The 17,500-nt window shown below is 41.7% G+C and overlaps 1 protein-coding gene across 2 annotated transcripts in view; it reads left to right on the plus strand.

Annotated features, from left to right (window-relative positions):
• Positions 1-17,500, plus strand: part of LOC123760270 (uncharacterized) — a 743,064-nt gene that overhangs the window by 187,973 nt on the left and 537,591 nt on the right. The window lies entirely within an intron of this gene.

Here is a 17,500-nt window from a genome sequence, read left to right on the forward strand (position 1 = left end):
GCTGAACGAAATACAACAAGCGACTTAATATATACAAAAAATAACAGGAATATCATTGATATACATTACTGTAATGCCAAACCAGTTCATGATCACTTAGAATGTGGAGAAGGTAGAGAATTTTGTAGGTAGTGATCATGTCTCCCCTTATTACCCAAGTGAGCCAAAGAGAAATTTGAAATCATTTTCTTTGACAGAACAGTGAAGATAGATGCACTAAGCAGTACTGTGGTGGCGGCAATCTCTAGCTACAGCCTCATATATGTAGATATGAAGGGTCTCAGTGGTACAGTGGGGTTCGTTCTCGCGCACACTCGAGAATTTCGGGTTCGAATCATGGGGGCGGGACAGAGATGGTTGTAGTCGGAGCGAGAGAGAGGGGGGGGGGGTAGCTGCATGGGGCGCAGCTGGTTCTCTCTCTCTCTCTCTCTCTCTCTCTCTCTCTCTCTCTCTCTCTCTCTCTCTCTCTCTCTCTCTCTCTCTCTCTCTCTCTCTCTGCTATTACACAGAGAAATCACACTAACGTGATGCATCAAATGAACAAATCCACAAGGGCCGTGACGAGGACTCGAACCTACGTCCGAGAGGATCCCAGACGCTGCCTTAATCACCTGAGCTACGACATGGTAAAAGAAATCGTTGTACCATGTCGTAGCTCAGGCTTTATTAAGGCAGCGTCTGGGATCCTCTCGGACGTAGGTTCGAATCCTCGTCACGGCCCTTGTGGATTTGTTCATCTCATGCTATAATTTAACGTTTGCTTCATTTTTGGGGAACAAGTAAGTCTAGTGTTGTTGGTAGATCATCTCCTCTCACTGTTGATAGTATGGTTAGGTTAGCTTAGGTCTCCGGGGTTAGGTTAGGTTAGGTTAGGTCTCCGGGGTTAGGTTAGGTTAGGTCTCCGGGGTTAGGTTAGGTTAGGTTAGGTCTCCGGGGTTAGGTTAGGTTAGGTCTCCGGGGTTAGGTTAGGTTAGGTCTCCGGGGTTAGGTTAGGTCTCCGGGGTTAGGTTAGGTTAGGTCTCCGGGGTTAGGTTAGGTTAGGTCTCCGGGGTTAGGTTAGGTTAGGTCTCCGGGGTTAGGTTAGGTTAGGTCTCCGGGGTTAGGTTAGGTTAGGTCTCCGGGGTTAGGTTAGGTTAGGTCGCCGGGGTTAGGTTAGGTTAGGTTAGGTCGCCGGTATTTGGTTAGGTTAGGTTAGGTTAGGTCAGGTCAGGTTAGGTCGCTGGGATTTGGTTAGGTTAGGTTAGGTTAGGTCAGGTCAGGTTAGGTCGCTGGGATTTGGTTAGGTTAGGTTCAGTCACTGGTAGATCATCTCTCCTCGCTGTTGGTGGCTGCGTGACGTGGTGCTTTAAGAAGTGTTAGTCCGCTGCGTCTCTACTAGCTTTGTTCTCCAAGTCTCATCACCCTCATCGGGATCCTTATATTTATCCAGTCTATTTCCCCTGTGGTTGAAGTCCACCAGTAATAGGATTTTAGCTCTTGTTCCCCTTTGCTACTGTGGCTGGTTTTCATTGCAGGTGTCCTATTCTTCCCTAGGCCATCTATTGTTTGGTGGGGGGGGATAGTAAGTCACTGCTACCACTATCTTCACCGCTACCACTATCTTCACCGCTACCACTATCTTCACCGCTACCACTATCTTCACTCCTCCCACAGTTGCTATTTCTAGTACGTAATCTTGTTGGTCAGCTCTCTCTGCTATTTTTAGTTCTTCGAAGCTCCAGTGTAGCTGTAACAACAGAACTACCCCCTCCCCCCTGTGCACACACTCTCTCTCCTTATTACGTGACACCTTCCGTTTATCTTGCGATTACCTTACTTTGTGGGAAGATTGCATTTCCTATAACGCTTGTCAGTTTCATATATGTTATCGCGATCATTTGTGATCAAGTCTGTGGTAGAAAATAATAAAACTAAAATAAAAATTAAAAACAAAAATTCCACTATATCTATTCCTTTATTGGCAGTTCCATCTGCATTTGTGTACATAAATTTTATGCTGCTAGTGACAATTGGGTTCCTTTTGTTTTCCTAAGAGGAGCATTTGTTTATGTGGCTGCTATTCCACATCATGTAGGGGGGAAGGGGGGGGCATGGTAGAACTGTCACTCTTGCTTATTCGTTCGTTTTGATATCTCGTTAGGCCAGTCCTGCTATCTTTCTCCTGTAGTACTGTTTCATTGTTAAGCAGGAACACATATTGAATATGTGGGAGGGGGCTAGTGTGAGAGAGAGGGCGTCGTGTGTGTGGGAGAGTGTGCTAGTGTATGGGAGAGGGAGTAGAGAGTGTGTGGGAGAGCGGATGCCCAACTGGGAGAGGAGAGAGGGGACGGGAGAAGGGAGGCTGGGCTCTCTCCAATTAAATCGACGTGTCTAGTTTCCGCTGGAGTAGGATTTACATTCGTTATGGGAGATATGGAGGATTGGGGGGGGGGTCCTGGGGCTTGGTGGGGGGGGGGTCCTGGGGCTTGGTGGGGGGGGGGGTCCTGGGGCTTGGTGGGGGGGGGGCGTGGAGGGGGTGGGTGTCCTGGGGTGTGGTGGGGGAGTTCAAGGAGGAGGTGCCCGCCTCACGTTTCTCGGGGTCGGCAGTTCGAGCCTCCTAGTGCCCAAGTGAGTTAAAATGTTAGAGGCTAAACACCTGGCAAGACAGGTGTTAGTCTAACACCTAACACCCGGTCCAGAGTGACTGCAAGGCTCTCCAACGAAACCAGTTGAGCTTATCTGTACAGCTGTTCTTAATCCACTCCTGAGACTCCTTCAAGAAAGGTTTCAAGATACTGACGACCTCCCTAACGACCTTCTTAACCCAGACGACCTCCCTAACGACCTTCTTAACCCAGACGACCTCCCTAACGACCTTCTTAACCCAGACGACCTCCCTAACGACCTTCTTAACCCAGACGACCTGCCTAACCTCTCCTAAGTCAGACCGCTTTCTTGACCGTAGTAAACATAACCCAACTAACTAACCCATTCAGAGCTAAGCCATCTTGTTGATACAAGCAAACCCAATCTTCCCTCTAATCATTGGTCGTCTGTATCTAGTTTCACCGCTTAATTCTTGTTCTGTTCAGTAGATTGGAAGATTGATTAAGGATGATTTACTTGTTATAAAAAGCCTTCTGATGGGAGGCATCGTACTTGTGGGCTCGCTTGTTACACACACACACACACACACACACACACACACACACACACACACACACACACACACACACACACACACACACACACACACACACACACACAGTAACTAACTCTACATTTCGACAAAGTCAACATGCAACATTGCGTCCATTGATCATAGAAGCTCAATGGGACATCTCAGGCTCCAGACATGATTACACCAAACATGTGTGTTCGTAAATACATGTAAACACAACATGTGTGTGTGTGCACGTAGTAACTACACGTGTTCGTTGTGCCACGTGGATGTACACACACTTCACAGACACTTACAGATGGTCATTGCAAGTGCTGAACACTTAAAGACTTTCACTTTATTTAAGGAAAGTGGGACAAAATACTTAAATACACTTAAATCTGAGTAAACACCCATGTTCCTAATTATAGGAAACTTCATAATTAATGTATCAAAATGGGGCCATTTAATAGGAAAAGACCCATTAATAGGAAAGGCAAATTCTCATTGCTTCACAAGATAGTCATCTGTCAGAATGATTAGGTCTAGAAACTTCAAAAGCAATCATTGTGTGTTGTGGAAGCAAGTCAATAATACATCTTGGGAAAGTAAACTGTGTTTGTTAGTGTTGTGGAGGAGGTAAACTGTCTTAGAGTCTACCTAGAGTAGACTGTGACTGACAGTGATGTCTGATTGATGTCTGTCAATCACTCACTGGCTTAGTGACACTACTAATGTCTTACTTGTTGAAGGCACTTAAGAATCAACTCTTGCAGACAATATACACAAGAAAACTCTTGTCAACTCTTGCGGACAGTATACACAAGAAAACTCTTGTCAATATCTTGTCAACTCTTGCAGACAATATACACAAGAAAACTCTTGTCAACTCTTGCAGACAATATACACAAGAAAACTCTTGTCAACTCTTGCAGACAATATACACAAGAAAACTCTTGTCAATATCTTGTCAACTCTTGCAGACAATATACACAAGAAAACTCTTGTCAACTCTTGCAGACAATATACACAAGAAAACTCTTGTCAACTCTTGCAGACAATACACACAAGAAAACTCTTGTCAACTCTTGCAGACAATATACACAAGAAAACTCTTGTCAACTCTTGCAGACAATATACACAAGAAAACTCTTGTCAATATCTTGTCAACTCTTGCAGACAATATACACAAGAAAACTCTTGTCAACTCTTGCAGACAATATACACAAGAAAACTCTTGTCAATATCTTGTCAACTCTTGCAGACAATATACACAAGAAAACTCTTGTCAACTCTTGCAGACAATATACACAAGAAAACTCTTGTCAACTCTTGCAGACAATATACACAAGAAAACTCTTGTCAACTCTTGCAGACAATATACACAAGAAAACTCTTGTCAATATCTTGTCAACTCTTGCAGACAATATACACAAGAAAACTCTTGTCAACTCTTGCAGACAATATACACAAGAAAACTCTTGTCAATATCTTGTCAACTCTTGCAGACAATATACACAAATATACACAAGAAAACTCTTGTCAACTCTTGCGGACAGTATACACATATCAGTATACACGTTACAGTATATTTTGTCTCTAAAAATATACATGCACTTAACAGCTAGAATACTTAATTAAAGGCTTATTTACTTCAAAATTATAATCTCGGAATCATGAAAAACTGAATAAGATACAAAAAAGTTCCAAAATCAGTCTGATTCACAACTAAGCTAACTGAATAGTTACTTATTTTGTTAATAGTTAGTTTTAAGTTATCATAAAAGTAATCTCAGCTTTAAGACTTAATTTGTTATAGCCTACCCAATGTTTTTGTGCTTAAATACACTTATCTTAATGTTCCATAACATAAATCTATGTTTTTTAAAGCTTAGCATCCAGTGATAAAACTCCTGAATGTTTAAATAATCTGAGAATTACCAACATTTATTTAAATAAAAGATTCACTTGCTCTCATGACTTAAATGTTTATCATTCTTCATAACATTAGTTTCTAAATCAAAATATAAGAATTGGATAGTGGAATTAAATCTCTCAACCGTGTTGAAAGAACAGCGGGGATATGATCTCAACATACAAGATACTAGGGGGGGAATAGGTAAGATGGACAGAAATGGCCTTTTCACATTGAGAGAAAGTAGGAACAGAGGAGACAGGTGGAAGCTGGAGGCCTGGGGCCAGATTCACGAAGCAGTTACGCAAGTACTTACGAACCTGGGGCCAGATTCACGAAGCAGTTACGCAAGCACTTACGAACCTGGGGCCAGATTCACGAAGCAGTTACGCAAGCACTTACGAACCTGGGGCCAGATTCACGAAGCAGTTACGCAAGCACTTACGAACCTGGGGCCAGATTCACGAAGCAGTTACGCAAGCACTTACGAACCTGGGGCCAGATTCACGAAGCAGTTACGCAAGCACTTACGAACCTGGGGCCTGATTCACGAAGCAGTTACGCAAGCACTTTTTTTCCCATTTTGTTCTAGTTTTGTCGTCTAATTCTTTCTTTCCCCGTCTTCTTCATTTTCCTTTTCTCGTTCTTCTCTGCACCTTCTCTCTCTCTCCCGCTTCCTCACCCTTCCTCTCCTCCTCCTTCACTCACACTTCAGTGTCTCAGGAGTAAAGTCTTGTGATCCCTCGTCCATGTCCCAGTGTGTGAGGCGAGGATTTGTCGCCCTGTGGATCCTGATCTCCCCCTTGCCCCCCCGGCCTGCAGGAGCTTCCTTATGTCTCCTTATTTTCCCAGCCACACGGACCTTCAACCACCTCCCCCGCCCCCCCTCCCCACAGCTCCCTGCTTCCCTACTACCCCAACTCCTTATGCTAGCTTGTGCAGGAGTGGGGTTGGGGTCGCTACAAAGATGGCGCGGGTTAGGGGGTGTGGTGGTGAAGGCTAGACGAAGTTGTTTGGATGGTGAAATGGAGATTAGTTGGGATAGGGGGGCAGGGGGGGGGGAGGGGAGGTTATCATCTTGAGGTTATCTTGAGATGATTTCGGGGCTTAGCGTCCCCGCGGCCCGGTCCTCAACCAGGCCTTCTTTTTGTTACACATCCCCAGGAAGCAGCCCGTAGCAGCTGTCTAACTCCCAGGTACCTATTTACTGCTAGGTGAAGAGGGGGCATCAGAGTGAAAGAAACTCTGCCCATTTGTTTCTCGCTGGCGCCCGGGATCGAACCCGGGACCACAGGATCACGCGTCCAGTGTTCTGTCCACTCAGCCGCCGGCTCCTCAGCCAGTGGCTGAGGAGTTGTCGTGTTAATATGTTGTTGACATACATGTCATGTTGACCAGACCGCATCAATGGCCTATGATGCCATTGATGTTGCATTAAAATCTGTCAATTTATGTCATATCAAATGCTCTTTATGACAGCTCATTTATACAACTTTATGATGAAAAATGAAGAATTTACAAGTCTTTTACTGTATGTTATATTTACCCAAAGGTAAATGTCTCCTTCATCTTATCCGAAGGTAAATGTCTCAGTCATCTTATCCGAAGGTAAATGTCTCAGTCATCTTATCCGAAGGTAAATGTCTCAGTCATCTTATCCGAAGGTAAATGTCTCAGTCATCTTATCCGAAGGTAAATGTCTCAGTCATCTTATCCGAAGGTAAATGTCTCAGTCATCTTATCCGAAGGTAAATGTCTCAGTCATCTTATCCGAAGGTAAATGTCTCAGTCATCTTATCCGAAGGTAAATGTCTCAGTCATCTTATCCGAAGGTAAATGTCTCAGTCATCTTATCCGAAGGTAAATGTCTCCTTCATCTTATCCGAAGGTAAATATCTCAGTCATCTTATCCGAAGGTAAATGTCTCAGTCATCTTATCCGAAGGTAAATGTCTCAGTCATCTTATCCGAAGGTAAATGTCTCAGTCATCTTATCCGAAGGTAAATGTCTCAGTCATCTTATCCGAAGGTAAATGTCTCCTTCATCTTATCCGAAGGTAAATGTCTCAGTCATCTTATCCGAAGGTAAATGTCTCCTTCATCTTATCCGAAGGTAAATGTCTCAGTCATCTTATCCGAAGGTAAATGTCTCAGTCATCTTATCCGAAGGTAAATGTCTCAGTCATCTTATCCGAAGGTAAATGTCTCCTTCATCTTATCCGAAGGTAAATGTCTCAGTCATCTTATCCGAAGGTAAATGTCTCCTTCATCTTATCCGAAGGTAAATGTCTCAGTCATCTTATCCGAAGGTAAATGTCTCAGTCATCTTATCCGAAGGTAAATGTCTCAGTCATCTTATCCGAAGGTAAATGTCTCCTTCATCTTATCCGAAGGTAAATATCTCAGTCATCTTATCCGAAGGTAAATGTCTCAGTCATCTTATCCGAAGGTAAATGTCTCAGTCATCTTATCCGAAGGTAAATGTCTCAGTCATCTTATCCGAAGGTAAATGTCTCAGTCATCTTATCCGAAGGTAAATGTCTCCTTCATCTTATCCGAAGGTAAATGTCTCAGTCATCTTATCCGAAGGTAAATGTCTCCTTCATCTTATCCGAAGGTAAATGTCTCAGTCATCTTATCCGAAGGTAAATGTCTCAGTCATCTTATCCGAAGGTAAATGTCTCCTTTATCTTATCCGAAGAACATAAGAACATAAGAACAAAGGTAACTGCAGAAGGCCTATTGGCCCATACGAGGCAGCTCCTATTCTATAACCACCCAATCCCACTCATATACTTGTCCAACCCGCGCTTGAAACAATCGAGGGACCCCACCTCCACAATGTTACGCGGCAATTGGTTCCACAAATCAACAACCCTGTTACTGAACCAGTATTTACCCAAGTCTTTCCTAAATCTAAACTTATCCAATTTATATCCATTGTTTCGTGTTCTGTCCTGTGTTGATACTTTTAATACCCTATTAATATCCCCCCGGTTATGTCCATTCATCCACTTGTAAACCTCTATCATGTCACCCCTAACTCTTCGCCTTTCCAGTGAATGCAACTTAAGCTTTGTTAATCTTTCTTCATATGAAAGATTTCTAATTTGGGGAATTAACTTAGTCATCCTACGCTGGACACGTTCAAGTGAATTTATATCCATTCTATAATATGGCGACCAAAACTGAACTGCATAATCTAAATGGGGCCTAACTAGAGCAAGATATAGCTTGAGAACCACACCAGGTGTCTTGTTACTAACGCTGCGATTAATAAATCCAAGTGTCCGATTTGCCTTATTACGAACATTTATGCATTGATCCTTTTGTTTTAAATTCTTACTAATCATAACTCCCAGATCCCTTTCGCAATCCGACTTCGCAATCACAACACCATCTAGCTCGTATCTTGTAACTCTATCATCATTACCTAACCTCAGAACTTTACATTTATCAGCATTAAACTGCATCTGCCAATCCTTTGACCATTTCAAAACCCTATCTAGATCAACTTGAAGTGATAGTGAGTCCTCCTCCGAATTAATTTCCCTACCGATTTTCGTATCATCGGCAAATTTGCAAATGTTGCTACTCAAACCTGAATCTAAATCATTTATATATATTATAAACAACAGAGGTCCCAGGACAGAGCCTTGAGGCACTCCACTTACAACATTTTCCCACTCTGACTTGATTCCATTTATACTAACTCTCTGTTTCCTTTGGTATAGCCATGCCCTAATCCAGCTTAATATAGCACCCCCAATACCATGAGACTCTATTTTTTTAATCAGTCTTTCATGTGGCACTGTATCAAAAGCTTTGCTAAAGTCAAGGTATACAACATCGCAATCCTTACCACTATCAACTGCCTCAACAATGCTAGAATAAAAAGATAACAAATTTGTTAAACATGAACGGCCATTTATAAAACCATGTTGCGACTCAATTATTAATTTATGTTTTTCAAGATGAAGACGAATTTTATTTGCTATTATAGATTCGAGTAACTTTCCCACAATAGACGTTAGGCTAATTGGTCGATAGTTAGACGCAAGTGATCTATCTCCTTTCTTAAAAACTGGTATCACATTAGCAACTTTCCAAAACTCTGGCACTCTGCCTGACTCTATTGATTTATTAAATATGGTTGACAGTGGGTCACAAAGCTCCTCTTTGCATTCTTTAAGCACCCTAGCAAACACTTCATCCGGCCCTGGGGATTTGTTTGGTTTGAGTTTTACTATTTGTTTAAGAACATCCTCCCTGGTAACTGCTAAACTCGTCAACCTGTCCTCGTCCCCACCCACATAGACTTGTTCGGCTGAAGGCATATTGTTAAGTTCCTCTTTAGTAAATACAGATACAAAATATTTATTAAAAATACTACTCATCTCTTCATCACTATCTGTTATTTGACCTGTCTCAGTTTTTAATGGACCTATCCTTTCCCTAGTCTTAGTACGATATAACTGAAAAAACCCTTTAGGATTTGTCTTTGCTTGCCCTGCTATGCGAACTTCATAGTTTCTTTTTGCTTTCCTTATCTCTTTTTTAACATTTCTAACCAGTTGTACGAATTCCTGTTCTAAAGTGACCTCCCCATTTTTAATCCTTTTGTACCAAGCTCTCTTTTTACCTATAAGGTTCTTCAAATTCTTTGTTATCCACTTTGGGTCATTAGTATACGATCTATTCAATTTGTATGGTATACTACGTTCCTGTGCTTTGTTTAGAATATTCTTAAATAAGTTATATATTGAATCCACATCGAAATCCCCATTTAAGTCACCTATCGCTGGGTTCATGTCTCGCTCCAAGACCGGCCCACACCCCATACCCAAGCCTTTCCAATCAATTTGACCCAAAAAATTTCTTAGGCTATTAAAATCAGCTTTTCGAAAATCTGGCACTTTAACAGAATTTTCTCCTACTGGTCTATTCCATTCTATGCTAAATCTGATTTCTTTGTGATCACTGCTCCCTAGCTCACTCCCTATTTCGATGTCATTAATTTGCGTTTCCCTGTTAGTTAACACTAAATCTAAAATATTATTTTCCCGTGTTGGTTCCTTAATGTGTTGCGTAAGAAAGCAATCGTCAATTAATTCTAGAAAATCTTCTGCTTCACTATTCCCTGTTTTGTTCAACCAGTTTATTCCGCTAAAATTAAAGTCACCTATGACATAAATACTGTTAGATCTAGATGCTCTAGATATTTCATCCCATAGATGCTTTGCTTCCATTCTGTCTAAATTTGGTGGCCTATATATTACTCCTATTATAATATTATTAGCTTTTTCGTTTAATTCAATCCAAATAGTTTCTGTGTGTGGCTCTGTTTTGATTCCCTCTTTGAGACTACATTTCAAATTGTCCCTAACATATATGGCTACTCCACCTCCTCGTCTAATATATCTATCTGTGTGAAATAGTTTAAATCCATATATTTGATATTCAGCTAATAGTTCTCTATTTTCTACATTCATCCACGTTTCGGTAAGTGCAATAATATCTATTTTTTCTGTGCAGACAAGAGCATTTAATTCGTTAATTTTATTTCTTAGACTTCTACTGTTAGTGTAAATGTCTCCTTCATCTTATCCGAAGGTAAATATCTCAGTCATCTTATCCGAAGGTAAATGTCTCAGTCATCTTATCCGAAGGTAAATGTCTCAGTCATCTTATCCGAAGGTAAATGTCTCAGTCATCTTATCCGAAGGTAAATGTCTCAGTCATCTTATCCGAAGGTAAATGTCTCAGTCATCTTATCCGAAGGTAAATGTCTCAGTCATCTTATCCGAAGGTAAATGTCTCAGTCATCTTATCCGAAGGTAAATGTCTCAGTCATCTTATCCGAAGGTAAATATCTCAGTCATCTTATCCGAAGGTAAATGTCTCAGTCATCTTATCCGAAGGTAAATGTCTCAGTCATCTTATCCGAAGGTAAATGTCTCAGTCATCTTATCCGAAGGTAAATGTCTCAGTCATCTTATCCGAAGGTAAATGTCTCAGTCATCTTATCCGAAGGTAAATGTCTCCTTCATCTTATCCGAAGGTAAATGTCTCAGTGATCTTATCCGAAGGTAAATGTCTCAGTCATCTTATCCGAAGGTAAATGTCTCAGTGATCTTATCCGAAGGTAAATGTCTCCTTCATCTTATCCGAAGGTAAATGTCTCAGTCATCTTATCCGAAGGTAAATGTCTCAGTCATCTTATCCGAAGGTAAATGTCTCCTTCATCTTATCCGAAGGTAAATGTCTCCTTCATCTTATCCGAAGGTAAATGTCTCCTTCATCTTATCCGAAGGTAAATATCTCAGTCATCTTATCCGAAGGTAAATGTCTCAGTCATCTTATCCGAAGGTAAATGTCTCAGTCATCTTATCCGAAGGTAAATGTCTCCTTCATCTTATCCGAAGGTAAATGTCTCCTTCATCTTATCCGAAGGTAAATGTCTCCTTCATCTTATCCGAAGGTAAATGTCTCAGTCATCTTATCCGAAGGTAAATGTCTCAGTCATCTTATTGTACTTTGGTAAAGTGTTGTATCATTTGTGGTAATAAACAGTTTGGCGAACAGGTCATTGTTATTATGTTTCACATACTTTATTGAACACACACGAGTCAAAGACTGAATTTATGGAACAAAGAGTTACAAGGCTAAAGCTGTAGTCTTACACAAGGACTCCTACACTATGTAAAAGGCACCTCGCACACTGTTTATGTAGGGTAGACGTAAATATGTGTATTTATGTATTTATATATGTAGGTTAGATTAGCATTTTAAAAGCACTACAATCACCTTCTGTGGTTGATTGTTCAATAAATCACTGAACTATATGTTGACCAGACCACACACTAGAAATTGAAGGGACGACGACGTTTCGGTCCGTCCTGGACCATTCTCAAGTCGATTGTGAGAATATGATTGTGACTGAATTATATGTTTAACACATCTCTCACCCTGTCCAGGGAGGACAGAAGAAAATGTATATATGTGGTGGTTAGTATTATAAATGTCCGGCCACGTCTGTGGTAGGAAATAATATATATATTCTGCTTTTCTTGAGCTCAAACGCAAACTCTTCAAGGGTAATTCGAATACATATCAAGCTGCAAGCTGATATACCACTTCAACCTGCATTAAAACACACCAAAAAGTAATTTCAGGATAAGTGGTGAAATTTGCGGAATTTTTAGTAACTCTGAGAGAAAAGAAAATTAGATTTTGATCGGAGTTAACCACTTCTTATCAGCTTGAGTCTGGCATTAATAGAGTTTATTAACCTGTGATCAAAATATCAACATTGTGTTAAATATTGAGGAAGAGAGAAGATCTCCTGCCATCTTCAACGACATCGCAACCGGATACTGCAAAGTTTGCCAGTTTGCAACAGCCTGAAAGATGTCATTAAACTAATCATAACATTAGGTCGTTGTATATTTTTTAAGCAGTCTATAACCTATTCATAAGATTGTAAGTAAATAAAAATGTTGTATTATGAATACGTATTCTATTATGAATAAATAGTACAGTTCATAAATTATATCTTTCATTTTATCACAGAGGAGGGAGGTTAGGGGAGGGAGGTTAGGGGAGGGAGGTTAGGGGAGGGAGGTTAGGGGAGAGAGGTTAAGGTAGGGAGGTTAGGGGAGTGAGGGGGGAGTGATGGGGGGGGGAGGGGGATAGATACAAATTTAACACAAACGAAAAATTTTCATGATCTGAGAAAGGTTGAGTGCCTGTGTATTAGGGCACCTGTGGCAGGTAGACTTTGTAAATAGATAATGTTGTAATTCTTCCCGTCATTCCAGTTCAGTGGATAATGTTAAGTTTTAGCAAATCTAACATTTATTTTAAGTTGTTGACTAATCCAAGATAACCCTCATCATTTGTTGACTAATCCAAGATAACCCTCCTTAATTGCTGACTAATCCAAGATAACCCTCATCATTTGTTTACTAATCCAAGATAACCTTCCTTAATTGCTGACTAATCCAAGATAACCCTCATCATTTGTTGACTAATCCAAGATAACCCTCCTTAATTGCTGACTAATCCAAGATAACCCTCATCATTTGTTGACTAATCCAAGATAACCTTCCTTAATTGCTGACTAATCCAAGATAACCTTGCTAAATTGTTGACTAATCCAAGATAACCCTCCTTAATTGCTGACTAATCCAAGATAACCCTCATCATTTGTTGACTAATCCAAGATGACCTTCCTTAATTGCTGACTAATCCAAGATAACCTTCCTTAATTGTTGACTAATCCAAGATAACCCTCCTTTATTGCTGACTAATCCAAGATAACCTTCCTTAATTGTTGACTAATCCAAGATAACCCTCCTTTATTGCTGACTGATCCAAGATAACCTTCCTTAATAGTTGACTAATCCAAGATAACCCTCCTTTATTGCTGACTAATCCAAGATAACCTTCCTTAATTGTTGACTAATCCAAGATAACCCTCCTTTATTGCTGACTAATCCAAGATAACCCTCCTTAATTGCTGACTAATCCAAGATAACCTTCCTTAATTGTTGACTAATCCAAGATAACCCTCCTTAATTGTTGACTAATCCAAGATAACCTTCCTTAATTACTGACTAATCCAAGATAACCCTCCTTAAGTGCTGACTAATCCAAGATAACCCTCCTTAATTATTGACTAATCCAAGATAACCCTCCTTAATTGTTAACTAATCCAAGATAACCTTCCTTAATTATTGACTAATCCAAGATAACCTTCCTTAATTACTGACTAATCCAAAATAACCCTCCTTAATTGCTGACTAATCCAAGATAACCTTCCTTAATTGCTGACTAATCCGAGATAAGTCTCCTTAATTGCTGACTAATCCAAGATAACCCCTCCTTAATAGTTGACTAATCCAAGATAACCCTCCTTAATAGTTGACTAATCCAAGATAACCCTCCTTAATTGTTGACTAATCCAAGATAACCCTCCTTAATTGTTGACTAATCCAAGATAACCCTACTTAATTGTTGAATAATCCTAGATAACCCTCCTTAATTGTTGACTAATCCAAGATAACCCTCCTTAATTGCTAACTAATCCAAGATAACCTTCCTTAATTGTTGACTAATCCAAGATAACCCTCCTTAATTGTTGACTAATCCAAGATAACCCTCCTTAATTGCTGACTAATCCAAGATAACCTTCCTTAATTACTGACTAATCCAAGATAACCCTCCTTAAGTGCTGACTAATCCAAGATAACCCTCCTTAATTATTGACTAATCCAAGATAACCCTCCTTAATTGTTAACTAATCCAAGATAACCTTCCTTAATTATTGACTAATCCAAGATAACCTTCCTTAATTACTGACTAATCCAAGATAACCCTCCTTAATTGTTAACTAATCCAAGATAACCTTCCTTAATTATTGACTAATCCAAGATAACCTTCCTTAATTATTGACTAATCCAAGATAACCTTCCTTAATTATTGACTAATCCAAGATAACCTTCCTTAATTGTTGACTAATCCAAGATAATCTTCCTTAATTATTGACTAATTACTCCAACTGATTTCTTCAATAAAAGCAAAATCAATAATATTTAACAACAATAACACTGAAAATAATAATAATTACATTATTACAAAAGTTTAAAATTACAATTTCCTTTATTTTTCAGGTAAACAGAAGCTGTATTGCTGTATTGTAGGTAAGTTATTAATGCAATCTCACGCATACAATAGTCTCAAGGATAGAGGTTTGGTACCATGATGCAAGCCCTACCCTACCCAAACCCTACCCTACTCAAACCCTACCCAAACCCTACCCTACTCAAACCCTACCCAAACCCTACCCTACTCAAACCCTACCCAAACCCTACCCTAACACCCTACCCTACCACCCTACCCAAACCCTACCCTACCTTCCTACCCAAACCCTACCCTACCACCCTACCCAAATCCTACCACCCTACCCAAACCCTACCCTACCACCCTACCCAAACCCTACCCTACCACCCTACCCAAACCCTACCCTACCACCCTACCCAAACCCTACCCTACCACCCTACCCAAACCATACCCTACCACCCTACCCAAACCCTACCCTACCACCCTACCCAAACCCTACCCTACCACCCTACCCAAACCCTACCCTACCACCCTACCCAAACCCTACCCTACCACCCTACCCAAACCCTACCAAAATCCTACTCAAACCCTACCCAAACCCTACCCAAACCCTACCCAAACCCTACCCTACCACCCTACCCAAACCCTACTAAAATCCTACTCAAACCCTACCCAAACCCTACCCAAACCCTACCCAAACCCTACACAAACCCTACCCAATCCCTACTCAAACCCTACCCAAGCCCTACCCAAACCCTACTCAAACCCTACCCTACCACCCTACCCAAACCCTACCCTACCACCCTACCCAAACCCTACCCAAACCCTACCAAAATCCTACCCAAACCCTACCCAAACCCTACCAAAATCCTACTCAAACCCTAACCAAACCCTACCCAAACCCTACCCTACGACCCTACCCAAACCCTACCCAAACCCTACCAAAATCCTACCAAAATCCTACCAAAATCCTACCAAAATCCTACCCAAACCCTACCCAAACCCTACCCAAACCTTACCCAAACCCTACCAAACTCCTACCCAAACCCTACCCAAACCCTACCAAAATCCTACTCAAATCCTACCCAAACCCTACCCAAACCCTACTCAAGCCCTACCTAAACCCTACTTAAACCCTACCCAAACCCTACTCAAACCCTACCCAAACCGTACCCAAACCCTACCCAAACCCTACCCAAACCTTACCCAAACCCTACCAAACTCCTACCCAAACCCTACCCAAACCCTACCCAAACCCTACTCAAGCCCTACCCAAACCCTACTTAAACCCTACCCAAACCCTACCCAAACCCTACCAAACTCCTACCCAAACCCTACCCAAACCCTACCAAACTCCTACCCAAACCCTACTCAAATCCTACCCAAACCCTTCCCAAACCCTACTCAAATCCTACCCAAACCCTTCCCAAACCCTACTCAAACCCTACCCAAACCCAACCCAAACTCTACCCAAACCCTACCCAAACCCTACCAAACTCCTACCCAAACCCTACCCAAACCCTACCAAACTCCTACCCAAACCCTACTCAAATCCTACCCAAACCCTTCCCAAACCCTACTCAAATCCTACCCAAACCCTTCCCAAACCCTACTCAAACCCTACCCAAATCCAACCCAAACTCTACCCAAACCCTACCCAAACCCTACCAAACTCCTACCCAAACCCTACTCAAATCCTACCCAAACCCTTCCCAAACCCTACTCAAATCCTACCCAAACCCTTCCCAAACCCTACTCAAACCCTACCCAAACCCAACCCAAACTCTACCCAAACCCTACCCAAACCCTACCCAAACCCTACCCAAACCCAACCCAAACCCTACTCAAATCCTACCCAAACCCTTCCCAAACCCTACCCAAACTCTACCCAAACCCAACCCAAACCCTACCCAAACCCTACCCAAACCCTACCCAAACCCTACCCAAACCCTACCCAAACCCTACCCAAACCCTTCCCAAACCCTACTCAAATCCTACCCAAACCCTTCCCAAACCCTACTCAAACCCTACCCAAATCCAACCCAAACTCTACCCAAACCCTACCCAAACCCTACCAAACTCCTACCCAAACCCTACTCAAATCCTACCCAAACCCTTCCCAAACCCTACCTAAACTCTACCCAAACCCAACCCAAACCCTACCCAAACCCTACCCAAACCCTACCCAAACCCTACCCAAACCCTACCCAAACCCTACCCAAACCCTTCCCAAACCCTACTCAAATCCTACCCAAACCCTTCCCAAACCCTACCCAAACTCTACCCAAACCCTACCCAAACCCTACCCAAACCCTACCCAAACCCTTCCCAAACCCTACTCAAATCCTACCCAAACCCTTCCCAAACCCTACTCAAACCCTACCCAAATCCAACCCAAACTCTACCCAAACCCTACCCAAACCCTACCAAACTCCTACCCAAACCCTACTCAAATCCTACCCAAACCCTTCCCAAACCCTACCCAAACTCTACCCAAACCCAACCCAAACCCTACCCAAACCCTACCCAAACCCTACCCAAACCCTACCCAAACCCTACCCAAACCCTACCCAAACCCTTCCCAAACCCTACTCAAATCCTACCCAAACCCTTCCCAAACCCTACCCAAACTCTACCCAAACCCTACCCAAACCCTACCCAAACCCTACCCAAACCCTACCCAAACTCCTACCCAAACCCTACCCATTGTTTTATAGTCTAATTCTTCAAAATATATGAGTCAGATACAAGAATATATCTTTTTCTTGTGCTTTTTATATAAGGATTATATAATAATCCTACCCATACCCTCCCCCCCCCAAA

Source organism: Procambarus clarkii, chromosome 39 (genome assembly GCF_040958095.1).
Source record: "Procambarus clarkii isolate CNS0578487 chromosome 39, FALCON_Pclarkii_2.0, whole genome shotgun sequence".
NCBI classification, from domain to species: domain Eukaryota; kingdom Metazoa; phylum Arthropoda; class Malacostraca; order Decapoda; family Cambaridae; genus Procambarus; species Procambarus clarkii.